The sequence below is a fragment of the Archocentrus centrarchus genome, chromosome 11 (assembly GCF_007364275.1).
Source record: "Archocentrus centrarchus isolate MPI-CPG fArcCen1 chromosome 11, fArcCen1, whole genome shotgun sequence".
In the NCBI taxonomy this organism is placed as follows: domain Eukaryota; kingdom Metazoa; phylum Chordata; class Actinopteri; order Cichliformes; family Cichlidae; genus Archocentrus; species Archocentrus centrarchus.
Window position 1 is genome coordinate 32,760,304 of NC_044356.1, and position 15,080 is coordinate 32,775,383.

The 15,080-nt window shown below is 44.8% G+C and overlaps 1 pseudogene; it reads left to right on the plus strand.

Moving 5' to 3' along the window:
- The first annotated feature begins 1,856 nt into the window (after nt 1-1,856).
- On the plus strand, nt 1,857-14,869 carry LOC115787754 (cilia- and flagella-associated protein 69-like; annotated as a pseudogene).
- The last annotated feature ends 211 nt before the right edge of the window (nt 14,870-15,080 follow it).

Consider the following 15,080-nt stretch of genomic DNA (forward strand, 5'->3'; position numbering starts at 1 on the left):
ACGCACTCGTAAAGCAAACATGCGGAACGCTTCTCCATCCCCACTGCGGATGTCTGGTCCATCCATCAGTTCAGCTTTGCGGGCCAAGGCAAGCTGGTGCGGCTGGCCAAACTGCCTGAACAGGGCATCCATTGTGTCTGTAAATGGATGTGGAGAGTTGCAAAAGGAATCTGCTATCAGCTGAGCTTCCTCTAATTTAAGATGGTCTGTGAGAACCTGATACTTAAAATGTTCAGAGGCACCCCCAGGTAGGATGTTGTCAAGAGCAATCCTAAGCCTGGAGAACTCCCGTGGGTCGGGATGCACAAAATAGGGAATAGTTGGAGCGGGACCACTATATGTGCCCTCATGCTTAGGTTTAGGTGCAGACGGCGAGCTAGGAATCATTCTGGAGGCACAAGGATCTTCTCTTCCCAAATGCACATCAGTGTCTGTGCAGTTGAACCTGGATGATCCGGGAGGGACTAACCTTCTAGGAGCTGGCACTGGATGTGTGGAGATCTTTGCCTCCACTGAACGTCGTGGTGCAGGACTTAGAGACTCTGGTAGACTCGCTGATGCACTTTCCTGGTATGTTCTGTTCCCATATGTATAGCCTTGGTCTGCATGTTGCACACGCTCAACGTTGTGAGGGACTGCCGACTCATCTCTTATCCTTGCTGAAAGTGAATGATGCTCTATGTCTTCCCTCCGAGCTTTCTGTAGTGTGCGAATCCTGGGCTTTGGGACAGGAAATTCAGCTGAGGGTACTCGGTGTGCTGATGGAGCAGAAAACTTATCCTCGGCCTCACTAGCCATAAGTTTCTCCATTTTGTGTTCCATCACCTTTAACGACTCCAGTACTGTAGGCAACTGTGATGCTGTTCTCTGCAGCTCCTGCAACTCTCTCCTCATCTCACTGTTGTAGTGATATAATTCATCTCTATCTCTTGTGAGCTCCAAAATAGCTTGCCGTTGGTTCTGATTTTCATAGCGTAAACGCTCCTTTTCTCTCTCATCATCAGAATGCTCCCACTGATCCATCACTCTCCAATCGGGAGGACTAAGTAGCTGGCTGACGGGTGCACTATAACGATCTTCAGCATCTGAATCACTGAAATCAGCAGGAGGTATCTGTGCTCTAGAAGCAGACTGACGCCCGGGCTGTCTAACATCCATCTGATAATCTGACAGATAGCTTGGTTGGCATATAACTCGTCTGGGCCTCACTACAGGCCGATCTTCATCTCCACCTTGCGCACTGGTTGCCATTTCCTGCAGTCTTTCCCTTAATCCGGCTCGAAGGACCAAATTGTACTAAAGGCTTGGTTACTCTTAGGGGGAAAGGCTGCGGGCATCCGGTCAAGGATGAGGCGTTACTTGTCTTTTGTCGTTTATTTTAGTTCTGCTCACATTACAGTTCCTTTGTGCATGGTTTAGTTAGCTGCACGCACACACAAAGCTCTCTTGAGTGGCCTAAACAACTTAAAACTACTGGAAAGTCCGGTTTTGCTCGCTCACAGTCCTCCTGCACTCCATCGCCGTCCTGTGCTACTGCTCTGCTAAGTCCCGGAATCCTGAAGCGCTGATTGGTCGATGCTGATTATGATTGGCAGGCGAGCCGGCCAGTGATGTTCCAGATCAGCCTTTGATGCACTGGCAGACAAGTTTCCAGTCTTTTCCACAATACCATTACTGGGTCAGGCCTTCATTTTCTCTCCAAACTGTTTAAGTAAACTTGGTATCACGGATTCCTCTAGATGTTGGAAACTTTACTCATTGAATGTTCCATATGAAGATGAATACACATTTCTGGAGGTTTCTCAGATGCCAGCTCCAACCGCCTTCTGTCACACACCTCCTCCCAGGTCTCGTGGATGGGGCAATGCCAGGCAGCGTTTGACTTGGTGAAACTGTACCTCCCTCCATCCAAACACACACTTCCCTGGGCTGGCTGTGAGCCCCTGCCTCAGAGACTCCGGCACTGCGGCCACCCGCTGCACATGCTCCTCCCAGATGTCACTGTGGATGATAACATCATCCAGGTAGGCGGCGGCATATGCAGTGTGCGGACGCAGCACCCTGTCCATGAGAGACTGGAAAGTGACTCCAAACAAAGCAAAAGGATAATGAATTGATACAACCTGCACGGAGTGGAGAACGCCATCTTTTCCTCAGACTGTGGAGACAGTAGCCATTTGTGGTCTTTTGTGGTGGTTCCTGGTTTGTTTGCACTTTCAAGCCTTCTTAGATTTGTTATCAAAGTTATGTTCTTGGTTATAGTTTATTTATATTTGCGTCCTTGTTCCTCTGTGTCCTGTTCCCATGTTTATCTGGTCTCCTCATTCAGTTATATCTCCTGTTTTTCATGCAGTCTCTTCTCCGTACTGTTTATCTTCTGTCTCTGTGTCAAATTCTTGTCTTGGTCTCTTTGTTTATTACTTCCTGTCTTATTTTGATGGTCTCTATTTTCATGTGTTTTGTATTTAGTTTTACTTTCCTTGTCACAGCTGTAACTAATCTCAGTTTTTAGTTACAGCTGTGCTCCCTGGTGTGCTTTATCTCCCCGATTACCTCATGTGTATCTGTTGTTTGTGACTTCCTCAGTTCTTTGTCATGTTCTCATCACTGGCTCCCTCACACCATGAGTTCCCTTGCTCTGTGTTTTCCATGTTGTTTCTGAGTTGCCTCCTAGTTTGTGTATTCCTGGTTCCTGACAACCCAGTTTAGATAAATCAGCCTACTACACAGTAGTACTGTGTGCTTTAAATTAGTAGGATAAAGCTGAGACCTGTTAAATCTATCTCATGCTTAAGGCCTTGGTGGGATTCAGGAACATCTTTGGTTCACATGATATTGTGACCTCATGTTGTATTTTAGGTAACTTTATGACAAGTGGGCCCCAAGAGTTGAGTTCTGCAGACCCACCTGTGTTTGTGTAACATGAATTAGTGAGGGGATAGACTTTAGCTTAGTGGGGATTGTCCGAGAGCTGTTTTCATAGCAGAGGTTTTAGCTGGAAGAAGATCCTTCATTATGACATCTGTTAGGTACTCTGGTGACGTGTCTTGCTTTATTACACGTGGGACGAAAGTTAGAAGAGCCCCACAAGGTGATTGGCTGGGGTTCAAGTTTCAGGGGGGGTTGAGACTTTATGCAAATTGAGAGGGGTCAAAGGCAAGTGGGCAGTTACCATCTTTAAGGTTATAAAATGATGCGCCCGCTCTTTGTGTCTCTCTTGCTCTGCTCTTCCTCTTCCTGTCTCTGCATCTTTCTCCGTCTGTCAGTCTGTCTGATCAGGGATAACATTGAGACCACCTGCCTAACATTGTTTTGGCCCCCCCCCACCTTTTTCTGCTGACACAACCCTGACCTGCTTATGACCCCATGAGAGCTCTGAAGGTGTGCTGTGGTATCTGCACAAGATATTAGCAACAGATCCTTTAAGTGCTGTAAGGTGTGAGGTGGGACCTTCATGGATCAGACTGGTTTGTCCAGCACATCCCACAGATGCTCAATTAGATTGAAATCAGGGGACTTTGGAGGCCAAGTCAACACCTCAAACTCATTGTTGTGCTTCTCAAACCATTCCTGAACCAATTTTAGCTTTGTGGCAGGGAGCATTATCCTGCTGAAAAAGGCCACAGCCATCAGGGAATACTGTTTTCATGAAAGGGTGTACATGCTCTGCAACGATGCTTAGCACAATGCACTGTGTATTCTGACACCTTTCTCTCAGAACCAGCATTAACCTCTTCGGGAATTTGAGCTAGAGTAGCTCATCTTTTGGATCGGACCACATGGGCCAGCGTTTGCTCCTCAGGTGGTTCAGTGAGGGATTTAATCTCAGGGCTTTTCAGCATTCCACTCTGGGAAAATAGGCTGTAGGATGCAGCCTGAGTCTGCCTGCAGAGGAACCTACAGCAACTTGTCCTCACCACTGTCAAAAGGTGTGCTCCACAATAATTCAATTCAGTTTTATTTATATAGCACCAAATCACAGCAAACAGTCGCCTCGAGGCGCTGCAAGCTAAAGATACTACAGTAATTACAGAGAAAACCCCAAAAAATCAAAACGACCCCCTATGAGCAGCACTTGGTGACAGTGGGAAGGAAAAACTCACTTTTAACAGGAAGAAACCTCCAGCAGAACCAGGCTCAGGGAGGGGGGGGTCATCTGCTGAGGCGGGAGAGACAGGACACAAGATAGAGACTTCATTCCCATATTTCAGATTGAGATGCTTTGGCATGACCTTGGTCCTTTGCCTGTGACGACCCCTGTCTGTTTTCACTCTTCAGGTGTTTCAGATCTTTGGTGGGTAGGGCAGGAATCGTCAGTACCAACTGGGAACACCTGGGCCATGTGTTCAGCTCAGAGCTTCATGCAGAGGCCAGAAGGGCTCTTAAAGCATGTGTACCCCACTCACTGAGAGGAGGGAGGTTATGTTTGTTTATCTTTCTGCCTCTTAGCAATATAACTGATAATGTTTTGAACCAAAATTAAGGAAACTTTGTGGAAATATTTCCTAGGGCCCCAAGAACATGTGATTAGTTTCAAGGTCATTGATCATTTTTAGAACATTTTCAAAATCTCTCACCATTGGAGAGGACAATTACTTTCCCACACAGGGCCAAGTAGGTCTGGACTGCATTTTCTATTTGCTCAGGTTATCTTTGTCTAATATTATAATTTGTTTGATGATCTGAAACATTCAAGTGTGGCAAAGATGCAAAAAAGGCTAAGAAATCGGGAAGGGAGCGAGGACTTTTTCCCAGCACTGAGTTGAGTTGTCCATAAACCCAGATAGCACTGAGGTATCTGTCTGTCACGGTGCTGCAGGTCGGTGAGGTGTGGGCCGAGATCAGCCGGGAACTGAGTGTGGACGGCGTGAGGCCAGTTAGCCCCGACCGGGAGGCTCTGAGCACCATCTGTAAGACTGCAGAGGACACGGCAAGGAGGCTCATGGAGGAAGAAAACAGCATCCTGGAGCACCATCAGGAGGAGGACGTCAGCGAGGAGGAGCTCACATACACAGAGGCGCTGAGAGTAAAACAGTGGAAACGCCTCACCTGAAACTTCCACCTTTTATGCCACACAAAGCAGATTCTTTTTTCCTTCATGAACTTCTGTACAGGTCAGATTTATTTCCACATGCATAACAAATCAATCCAGGTTTTCAGATCTATTCATTTCTTTAGTTTATTTTAATATATGTTCTCATTAGGCCTAGTTTTCCTTTGGGACATCTTTGTTTTAATAATGATTTTTGATGTCTTTTTTAATCCCAGATGAAGTCTCGCTGGAAGCAAAAGGAGTTCATTGCCAAATCATGGGAAGATTACGTTTCCAGGACTTCAAACTATGAGACCTTAAAGGTTGAAATATTTTAACTACAACCATGAATTCCCCCCGTTATTAACGATAATATCTGCATTCTCATCATAAGTTGCGAGAGTATATTTTTGTTCTGCTCTTTGAATGCAGGAAGTAAAAGCACAGAGGGAAAAGGACGCTGAATCATCCAGAGCTAAACCAAAGGACGAGGGCGCTGCTCTTCATCCTGCAGAGGTCTCCCATTAAAACACTGCTTTATTTCATTTCTATGACTTTTATCCACAGAAGACTGAAAGTGTTTTAGTCAGACGAGCTCAAACCTGCAGTGTGTGTCGCTTCAGTCGGACTTTCTGACAAATGATGAAACCTTTCGTGATGTTTGCCAGTCACCCTCCTACATATCTGCAGATCTCACTTCACTTGTTTAAGAACAGATGAGATGTGCTTTATTGATCCCAAACTTATTAAACTCCTTTGTTGTATCCATTAAATCTAAGTTAAGTGCAACAAAGTAACAGCTAGCTTATCAAAGATCTTAACTCTGCACTGGTGTTGAACATAAAATCATCTGCACCCAAACTGCATTCAGAGGTTTTATGAACTCAGAGGAGTTCATAGAAAAGTTCAGGTGGATAAAGATTTGCTCTGAAATGTTAAAAATCAAGGCGAGTGACTGATCATTGTCTTGATGTGCTGCTCTGCTGTGTTTCAGCATTTCATCGGGCACGTGATTGCAGTAGAGATCGCACAGGCGCTCAGGGTCCTGCAGGAGTGAAGGTGGCCCTGGTCAGAGCTCCAGTCAGGGCCGCGGGTCAGGACAGAGGGCCGCCAACACCTCCAAACCCGGACGCTGCCAGCACCAGATCATCCAGAGACTGACGGGACCCAAGACGCCGGTTTAATGCAAGCTGTTTACACTGTTATTGTAACGGCATTTTATTTTCTTTATTGTGCTGTGACTCCATAAAACTAAACTCTCTGTAAGAGCGCATTAATAAGTCCCATCATTTAAAGTGATACATCAATAATTAGAAATATGTATGTTTCCTTCCTATAGTTCTGCCTGACATTTAGGAATTTATTGCTGCGTTCAATAATGTTTCTGCTGCAGGCCTCCAGCCAACCTCTCCAGCCTACAGGCTGCAGCTGCTGGAGCGCAGTGAGCTGGCTCAGGCACTTCTCCTCTCCATGGCCACTCTGGAGAACCAGCCCACCATCAAACTGCAGCTCCTTCAGATCCTCTCCAGCACCTCCGGTCAGTTATTGATGTTACTACAGGTCCAGTGAGGGAGGGGAGGAGTCAATACAGCAGATGACCTCCTTCATTAGAGAAAGTAGCCCTTAAGAGCATAAATCAGACACATGATGATTACGAGTGTCCCCGTTTCAATGTCAGCAGGTCACTGGGTTCTATTATTATTATTCACGTCTACATTTCATTTTAAAACCGCAGATATGAACTGTTCTTCCATTCTGCTCGCACGGGGAGCAGAGACAGTATGTGTCCACACGAACGAACCCGACCCCACCGGCCAGGTCCTGTTCCGCTCCTCCGAGATCCTCTGGAACCTGCTGGAGAGAGGCGACGAGGAGGAGGTCACCGCTCAGCTCGGCACCCTGGAGTGTGTCCTGTACGAACGTCCTCCTTCCTTTAAGATGCTTCTGAATGTGCCTGATGCAGGGGTGTCTGCGGGATGCTTTAGATTAGGGGGGGCACAAACCAGTCTGGAGGGGCCCCGTGTAAAAATCTGAAAATTGTGCTTAGAAAACACTGGGCATTATTTTTCAGGTTTTCGTGCAGTGCCCTGATGCAGGCTACACTGCACAAAAGGCTGAAAATTGTAGATTTGAAAAAGAGTTTTGCATGAAGTTGAAAACATTGCATTTTATAATCAGAAAATGTTCTGCAGTTGTTCCTGAAGGGGACTCGCAAATGGATTCTATTAAAAGCATGTAGATCAGCAGTGTCAAACTCATGAGCCACACACAGCCCAGCTTGATGTCAGCAGGGGTAGGACTCAGAGACAGGATGAAACTAGACTTCAGCTTTAGTTCCTGATAAAAACGAGCTTACAAAGCTGGATGGGACCAGCAGCAAAAGCTAGGTAACCTACTCAGATACGAGCGCACAGACGCCAAAGACAACACAACAGTGAACAGAGAAAACCTCAGGGCTTAAATGTAAAAGGGATAATGAGGGGAGTGGAGGCAGCTGGGAGCACAGGTGAGCAGACCGTCAAAATAAAACAGGAAGCAAGACGAGGAAACAGACACAGACTTGACACAACACACTGGGAAACAGTAGGGAACCAGTGATCACAACATAACCTGTAACACAGCAAAACCAGAAAATGAAACAAAAGAAGCTCTTAAAAGGAAAACAAAACTCAAATTAAAGTCCAACCTAAAAATCTGGGTCACCACGACAGCAGCAAGGAAATATCTTTCATAATTATATTAATGAAAAAATGCACGCTTTCTTGTTTCCCCTTTCTTTAAGTGTAAGTAAGTCAATTCTGAAAATGTTCATTTGAGTCATAGCCAAGATTTGAGAGAGACGCCCTTTACTTCACTCCTTTAAAAATCTGCCCGACAACAACAGGTATTTTTTCCTGTTAAATTACTTTTGATGATAAACGGCGTGATATATGAGCCGGATTCGACCCTCTGATTCATGGTTTGTATATAATTTGACCCTGTTAGCTGTGTGTTCCTTACACGTCAGGCTCTCACTCCTGATTTTTGTCCTCATTTGTGTCTCAGCTCCCTGAAAGAAGCGTTTTCCCACCTGCTGCTGTGGACGCTCAGACCTCCAGCTCAGAAACGATCTGCTCGTGATCACCACTCTCGTCGCAGAAAGTCCAGACTCTCAGCTTATTGTGAGTGCGGGGCTGTTAAATTAACAGCAGTGTCTGGTGATTTTCTATGTTTTTTTAAAATGTGCAGTGTTTCTGATTTTCAGGAGAGTTTCTTTGCCAAACAGCTCGTGGCTTTCAGCACATTTCCAGAGCGTGAGGCCACTATTTCCTCTAAATTTAACATACATTTATTATTTATGTGTACAGTTGCACCTTTTGTGAAAATCTTTTTTTTTTTTTTAATATTATAGTGAAAATTCACAACCCTTTGGTCCACAACCTGAAGCTGTCCTACAGTAAGGAAGACCTGAACATGAAGAAGCTGCTGCTGAATCTGCTGGTTATTATGTCGCGGGACTTGGCCGCCCTGCAGGTCAGTCTCACGCTCACCCCGGGAGGTCTTTAAAGTTTGGACAACTTGACTGATGAGTGCGAGCTTTCTTCTCTCAGCTTTATAGAGAAGAATGAGTCATGTTGGCTCTGCTGACGCTCATGAAGCCGCCTGACGCCTCCTCGCCTGAGCTTCAGTCGGGGTCGCGTCGCTGGTCCGCTGCGCAGAGTGAGGAGCTCCAGCTGCAGGCGCTGGCCACGCTCGCCACCATTGCTCCTCTCATGCTGGACGAGTACATGTCCTGTGAGGGAAACACCTGTCTGCTGCGCCTGCTGGACTGGTGCACCGGGCAAGGTCAGGAATCTAAAAGGTTAAAGGTCAAATCAGAGTGTATTTGAAGCGAACGCTGTCACTGATGCGCTCACCTTCTGTCATTGCCGTGATTTGCTGTGCAACATTTAAACTGTAAACACTTCATCGAACACTTCAGCGTCTTTTATCTCTTGAATACATGTTTTTAATGGAGCTGTCAGTTTAGCTGTTTTCGCAGCTTACAAACTAATCAAACCCCAAACTATGAATAAAAAAACGCTCTCAAGGATCAGGTGTTTCCTCTGAGAGGGAAAACAGGCATGAGTGGTCACCTGGTTTTTATTTTTAATAATGGATGTAAGTGTGAGCCTAACAGCACCTGTTGGAGGGAATAATCATGCGTGGACAAATAAATAGAGTTTTAGCAGAAGGCGTCTCATTATGCCCGTCCTGGCTTCTCTTCGTTGACTCTCTGTAAATTTTAAAATCGATTTTTATGGTTTTAGCGATCACTTTTAAAGCACGTCCGGCTCTGCTTGACCTCCACGTGAGCCCGGTTGCAGCCTCGGCCGTGTCAGGTGTGTCCCTCACGGCTGCTCCAATGTCAAAGCTTACTGTAAATCAAAAGATGACCGTGCTCTTCACCATCAGTACCTCCCAGGCTTTGAGATGACCCACCTGAGGAGTTCAGGTTGGCAACATCAAAAACATCTTTTAATTTTTATGGTTGATTCATTGCTAAGAATACGATTTCTATTGATGCTGCCAAAGTTACAGAACCATTTGAGCTACACCAGATCACAGTCAGACAGACAGACTGTGTAATCAGATAAATTGAAGGTCGTTGTCAGCCTCACCATGAGTCGTTGAAAGGTCACCCTAAGGCATGTAATGTGGGCTCACATGTGGGATAACTTGACAGCAACTACGACCCTGTCACAGTGCTTCTGCCCTTTGGTGCTCTAAGTAACATCATTTCAGTTGTTTAATCAGGTTTGAGGACTTTCTCATTTTCTGTGATGTTGTAAAACTGTAAACGAGGCTGAGCAGTCAGTCCACAGTCAGCAGGTATATTTGTGATCTTCTCTCCTTTATTTCAGATTCTTACTTTGGCCACGGTCACTGCATCCAAGTGCTGAGGTCAATGACATCTGTGGGTGAGGAGACTATAAATCAGGACCGTTGTGATCAGGGAACCATCAACCAGCTTCTGGGTGACTGGACTGGACACACTTCATCTCAAACTGCTCAATATCATGAATTCAGTGAAGTCAAAGCTGCGGTGTTTTCTCAGGAATCTTGATGCACATGGAAGCGGGTCCTGATGATGATGATGATGTCATCGCTCTGGAGATGAAGTCAGACATTCAAGTGATCCTTTCGACGCTGTGTGAGACCGACATGCACAGAAAGGTAAAGCTCGTATTACTAACTAACCTGATGAACTGCAGAAACCGTGGCAGCGCCAGTCGTTTCTGATTAAAACCACATGAATGTTGTAAGAATGTGTTTAGAAGATTTTTTTTTTCTGCCAAAGTTAAAGAAACTTAAAAGTTCTTCACATTTCATACCAGTATTTACATATTTTGCATTAAAGTCAGATCTATTATAGCTTATTATCTCGTACAGTCATCCCACAAACAGAGACTTTTCACCTGAATGAATAAATATGCTTGAGTTTTTGTGAATAATCTGACGAGTATCGGGTGATTGTGTGTTCGGATGCTGCCTGCGCTGCAGGACCTGTTCGGCTCCGAGGGAGTCGAGATGGCAGTTCACTTCCTGAGAAAAGGCTCGGACAAGTTCTACAGCGGCCTCGGACACAACAAGCTCCTCCTCTCCACAGTGGACTGTGTGTGGTCAGTTCAGCACACTTTATTGTTTATTTATTGATATTTTGTCATGTTTCTGCTGCGGCAGCCAAAGCAGAGGACCCCAATACAAGACTCTGGAGGCTCGAACTATGTTTAACTTCAACTTTATTTCTTAAGCACAGGAAAAACTAAGCTGGAACGGAGCCAGCGAAACAAAAACTCAAACACAAAGCACGCAGCAGGTAATCCAAACATTAGTGATGGTTACACTGACCAGGATGTGACAAAAGGCCAAGACAAAAGCAGACCATATATACACGAGGGATCACAGCTGAACATACTTTCAGAGACACGACGAGGGGAAGCAAAACTAAACGCTAAGTATAAGGAACACGAGACTGTCACAATAAAACAGGAAGTAACTAAACATGGTGCATGCAGCCTTAACACAGAGGGAACCTAAACACCAAACACAAGGAAACAACAGGAAGGGAAACTAAAGACAAAAAGGGGCCACGACACGGGGATAAAGCAGACACAGGTACACAGGGAAAGCAGAATGAGATACAAATAACTATAACAACTATAACCAAAAACAGAATACAAAACTAAAACTAACTGGGAGGCCAAAGTATATGAAAAACTAGTAAATGCAGCCAGAAATATAACAAAAACAGAACTTCACTAAAAGAGCTCAAAACACTGGCCACCGGCCCAGGACCAGGACATATTTCTTCTATGTTCAACAATATTTTTGTGTTTCTTTAAAGAAACAGGAATAGAGCAGAAAAAATGAACACAGAACAAACAAAACAGAAGAAAAGCATCGTTGACTCGACGCATGCTCAGTAATCCCGGGAAGGAAATCCCAGAAAGTTGACTGAGTTTGTCTGGATGCAGCGTTTTCAGTGGGAAAAATGTTTCAGCGCTCATCCAAGTGACTGCTTCAGTACAGCTTCCCCAGCCTTACAGTATAGCTGCGTAACAACCGGCACCTTTGTCTAACAATGAGCCATGAGCTCTGGTTCATGATCGTTAACGTATCATTATTATTGATCAGTAGGGGATGAGTACTGTTCACAGAGAACTGGGGAATGGCTGATTACTGCCAGACCTGCTGAATCAAGAAATCACTAAAACAGAAGCTGTCTGACAAAGTGAAGCAGGTCTCAAAAGGTCAAAAGCAGGTTTGCCATCCTGCTTAATCACAGGTTGTTTGGTTTCCCCAGCATATAATTCAGTCCTCACTTAACTGCGTACACTACTTATGCTGGGGGACCACAGAGACACCGTGTTTGGAAAAAATGTGTCTCAGCTGTTTCCGATACTCCTGACGCGTGAGGGATCGCCAATTGTTTTCATTCAGGCGGCGGTTATCCTTCTTCTCTCCTAGATCGCCTGGAGCGTTCTGTAGGGACTTTTTCCAGCTTTGACAGATGCTGATCTGGGATCATCGCGTTTTCTCAGGGCCGTGTTCAGCTTCCCCGTCTGTGGGGATGATGTTCTCTGCAGAGTCCTGATAACAGTTTGTGCTCCAGTGGATGATGAGTCAAAAAACAGCTAAAACCTGATCTGTGTGTGAACTGGTTTATGGTACACAGCAACTCTCTGATGTCCCCCCATTACTGATGGTAATTTCATACTTAGCCTGTAATTTTTCCTACTCGATGTGTTTGTGCACAGAGTTAATGTGATGAGCGAATTGGGGACCAGGTGAACAGAATCATCTTTCTGGGAAGTATTATTGCACTAGTTTTTATAATAGTATCTCAGTTTAATCGTAGTAATACTCTGTGACCTCTTCGTCCTGTTGTGTAGTAACAGATTTGGTTATATATTTCATCATGAAACTGCAAGACCTCGAGATCTCAGTTCGGTTCGTCAAAAAACCTGCCGCACATGTTTGAACTCGATTTTTCACTTGTGTGTGTGTGTAGCCCTGGGAGCATCTTCACACACATACATTTTCTAATTGCAATTACAAGCCAACTATCAGTCGTCCTGAAGAACTGGGATCAAGACTCTTTTTTTGTCTTCTACAAATGAGAAAGCTCCTGTCCATGTGGCCTCTCTCCCAGCAGGTCCTGTATTGTGGGCTGCTACACCACAGAAGATTACTTTCTGGTTAAAGATGGAGTGCTTCATCTCCTCGACTTACTCAGTGTGAGTAAAGGTTTCCTGAAGTTACTGTTGAGGCTTTAAAATTCTCCTTTTTCCTGCATGGATTTTATGATAAAAAGCAGGCTTTCAGCTGTTCTGTGTTAAATGTAGTTCTTATTAGGCAGAACAAATGTCTGATATCTAATTGTTTGGGTATTTCTTCTTCAGACTAGCCCCAGGTGTGTACACGGCATCGTCCTCGCCACCCTGCTAGAGTTATGTGACAACCCGAACACCGTATCCCGCATCCCGACCTGGAGGGACGGCAACGGACAGACGGCTTCCAGACTCCTGCTGCAGCTGTGGAGGGAGGAAGAGGAGGAGCTGGGCGTTCATCGGAACAAACACGGAGGCGTCACAGGTCAGTCTGTAAGTTTAAGCCAAAGAGGAAATGATGAGGCTGTGAGGAGAAACCGATGAAGATAAATGTTGGCATTCACAGTGGAACTTAAAAGCCAGCCATTTGTCATCATCCAGACATTCAGGTCATTACAGCGATGACCTGAGAGAGTTCAGCTTATTCTTTCAGTGAGTGTTAATCAAAGTGCTTTTTGAGTTCTCTGCTACACTAAGAGGTCAATGTTTGTACCAAACTAGTGATGCAGTGAAAACGATCCTGGGAGTCTGTACTGCCTTTTTGGTGTCATTTACAGGCACACTTTCCTCTGCTGTCTGTGACACGGCATCATTCCTGTTTCCCCACTTGTGTTTTGTCAGCATCAGCCTTTACTGTGCCTCTGATTGGCTCTGACAGGCATTTTTCCATAACCCTATCCATAACATTAAAAAGAAAAGCAGATTTATTGATATTTCACACAAACTGGCGCAAGGAGAGCTTCTACGAGAGCTGGCTAACTGGAACAAAAACACATTAACGTGAGGGAGGACGCAACGAGGAACAGAAGAAAACTGAGGGCTTAAATACACACAGAGAACAGAAACAGCATTGTTCAACAGTTTTTCTCAGAGACCCGTAAGAAGAAGGAGGGGCTCAGATTAGTGCTGCTCCACACTGAGAGGAGCCAGTTGAGGTGGTTCAGGTATCTGACTGGGATGCCTTTTGGGCGCCTCTTGGATGAGGTGTTCCAGGCATGTCCTACCAGGAGGAGGCCCCGGGGCAGACCCAGGACACGCTGGAGCGATTATATCTCTCGGCTGGCCTGGGAACATCTTGGGGTCCCTCTGGATGAGCTGGTGGAGGTGGCTGGGGAGAGGGAGGTCTGGGCTTCTCTGCTTCGGCTGCTGCCTCCACGACCCGGCCCCGGATAAGCGCAAGAGGATGGATGGAGAAAAAACACAGACTTGAAATGGAGATCAGGAAATCCAGGAATTAAATCAAGGAAACCAGCCAGAAACTGTAAGAAAAGCATTCAAACTCAAAGCTGCAAAACCCCATAATAACTTAACACATTAACAAAAGATGAAAGTCCAAAAAACTGAAAACACTGGGTCACTGGTAAAAATGAGCTTTGGGGATTTTTTTTCATGACATATTGTCTGTGTAATCTGGTGTATTTCTCTCTGTTGCTTTTGTTTTACCTTGAAGATCCTCAGAGGCCCGTCCTGACACATTTCCAGCCTGATGACCCTCAGCCTTCGTTTCCTGCCAACCTGCCGAGCGCTGCAGTGCTGGAGATGTCCGAGAACCTGCGGTCAAAGATTTACTCCATCTTCTGCAAACTTGGTAACTGAACAGTTACACATAGTATAAACTATATTTAAAAGATTGGTTCAGAATTTATTTTAGCAAATTCTTTGAAATCATTTGTAGCTCCTCCTGTGGATCAATTTTAGACAATTGCATATTTAGGCAAATAAAAAAAAAATCACTGTTATTAATGTGTTATTTAGCTTCTTGTAGTCTGTGAAGCCGTATTCAGTTTATGTCTTACTGATTTTGAAATATCCTATCATGATGTGTTGGTTACATTTGCATGTTATTGTCTAATCAAAACATCCAAAATGTTTCCTTTCAGGCTTTCAGGAGCTTCCTGGATTGTTGGCCAAAGATTATGTGACTCTGACCATCATCAGGAGATATCTAGACTTTAAGGTAAAAAGTGAGGGAAAATTGTGTTAATGCTTCATACAATAGTGTAAGTAGCCTTTTGAAATATCACGCTTTGGTGTGCCTAGATCTTAAGAAAGTGTTGGGAATTTTTATCACTTTGATATTGGTATTTATTGCTACTATTTCTGTATCATTTATTAACAATTATATCAGTCACACACTGGATTAATGCACACATGACACTTATGGCCTCTGACCATAAGATTTTATTAAATTAGTT